At 45.8% G+C, this 2,500-nt stretch overlaps 1 protein-coding gene across 5 annotated transcripts in view; it reads left to right on the plus strand.

Annotated features, from left to right (window-relative positions):
* LOC147017243 (uncharacterized) overlaps positions 1-2,500 on the plus strand; it is a 230,878-nt gene that overhangs the window by 23,676 nt on the left and 204,702 nt on the right. The window lies entirely within an intron of this gene.

Consider the following 2,500-nt stretch of genomic DNA (forward strand, 5'->3'; position numbering starts at 1 on the left):
CACCTGAACTCCTATCCACCCACAAGCAAGGCCTTCATCCGCAGCTTGATGGAGTAATGCTCCCCCCTCTCGGCTGGCTCCCTCACCTCACATCTTGCTCAGCTTGATGCCATAGAAACTAAAGCCTCAAGATTATTGGAAATTGGCTTCTCCTGTGCTGAAGCTGAGTCTCTGAACTTATGATTTCACCAGTGAAGACAGGTCGGCAGTCTCTCTGTCTTCCACTGCCTCCTTTCTGGTCTTGCACCCTCTGCTCTTTCCGTGCTCTCCCCTCCCCCCCCCCCCAAACCCAGGTTTCTACAGAGTATGCAATCCAGGATCAACCCTCTTCTGGTAAAACACACCACCAACCCTCTTCTGGTAAAACTACCTCAATCCAGGATCACTGCTCACGTCAACCCATTTGGTCCTCTTTCTCCCCACCTGTGGAATCAACTTCCACATCCTCTTCAATCTTATTCTTCCCTCCATGTCTTCAAGACAGCTGTTCCCCACTATCTCAGGTCATCCCCAATCCAAAACCATGATATTTTCTATCCTTGTTAACCTGGCCCAAATCCCAAATCCTTCCAATTTTCCAGTCCACTCCCATGCATTATCTGTGTCTAACTTGTCCACTCCCATGCATTATCTGTGTCTAACTTGTCTACTCCCATGCATTATCTGTGTCTAACTTGTCCACTCCCATGCATTATCCGTGTCTAACTTGTCCACTCCCATGCATTATCCGTGTCTAACTTGTCCACTCCCATGCATTATCCGTGTCTAACTTGTCCACCACATGCATTATCCGTGTCTAACTTGTCCACCACATGCATTATCCGTGTCTAACTTGTTCACCACATGCATTATCTGTGTCTAACTTGTCCACCCCATGCATTATCTGTGTCCAACTTGTCCACCCCATGCATTATCTGTGTCCAACTTGTCCACCCCATGCATTATCCATGTCTAACTTGTCCACCACATGCATTATCTGTGTCTAACTTGTCCACCCCATCCATTATCTGTGTCCAACTTCTCCACCCCATGCATTTTCTGTGTCTAACTTGTCCACTCCCATGCATTATCTGTGTCTAATTTGTCCACCCCATGCATTATCTGTGTCTAACTTGTTCACCACATGCATTATCTGTGTCTAACTTGTCCACCCCATCCATTATCTGTGTCCAACTTCTCCACCCCATGCATTTTCTGTGTCTAACTTGTCCACTCCCATGCATTATCTGTGTCTAACTTGTCCACTCCCATGCATTATCTGTGTCTAACTTGTCCACTCCCATGCATTATCTGTGTCTAACTTGTCCACCCCATGCATTTTCTGTGTCTAACTTGTCCACTCCCATGCATTTTCTGTGTCTAACTTGTCCACTCCCATGCATTATCTGTGTCTAACTTGTCCACTCCCATGCATTATCTGTGTCTAACTTGTCCACCCCATCCATTATCTGTGTCCAACTTCTCCACCCCATGCATTATCTGTGTCTAACTTGTCCACTCCCATGCATTATCCGTGTCTAACTTGTCCACCACATGCATTAACCGTGTCTAATTTGTTCACCACTTGCATTATCTGTGTCCAACTTCTCCACCCCATGCATTGTCTGTGTCTAACTTGTCCACTCTCATGCATTATCTGTGTCTAACTTGTCCACCACATGCATTATCCATGTCTAACTTGTCCACTCCCATGCATTATCCGTGTCTAACTTGTCCACCACATGCCTTATCCGTGTCTAACTTGTCCACCACATACATTATCCGTGTCTAACTTGTCCACCACATGCATTATCCGTGTCTAACTTGTCCACCACATGCATTATCCATGTCTAACTTGTCCACCACATGCATTATCCGTGTCTAACTTGTCCACCACATGCATTATCTGTGTCTAACTTGTCCACCACATGCATTATCCGTGTCTAACTTGTCCACCACATGCATTATCCGTGTCTAACTTGTCCACCACATGCATTATCTGTGTGTAACTTCTCCACTCCCATGCATTATCTGTGTCTAACTTGTCCACCACATGCATTATCCATGTCTGACTTCTCCACCACATGCATTATCCGTGTCTAACTTGTCCACCACATGCATTATCCATGTCTAACTTGTCCACGACATGCATTATCTGTGTGTAACTTCTCCACCCCATGCATTATCCGTGTCCAACTTGTCGACCCCATGCATTATCCGTGTCTAACTTGTCCACCACATGCATGTGTGTTTTGCATCCCGTTTTTGTCCGTTACGTCCTGATCTGTTCAGTCTACGAGCGCTTTCATGAGCCTTGACTATGTATACAACAAAAATGGCATCACAAAACACTCACGACTTTGAACTACACTATAAGAACTATAAGGAAAATAGCTCGAATGTTCCCAAGGTTTGCTGGTGTTGGACCATAATTCCTTCTTTTTTTTTTTTTAGGGGGGAGGTGAACACTTATTTTACACCCCTCCTCGCCGCCCCCCACCCTCACCACCCCACACACAGC

The sequence above is a fragment of the Eptatretus burgeri genome, chromosome 11 (genome assembly GCF_056783735.1).
Source record: "Eptatretus burgeri isolate ZD-2024b chromosome 11, Ebu_testis_v1, whole genome shotgun sequence".
NCBI lineage: Eukaryota > Metazoa > Chordata > Myxini > Myxiniformes > Myxinidae > Eptatretus > Eptatretus burgeri.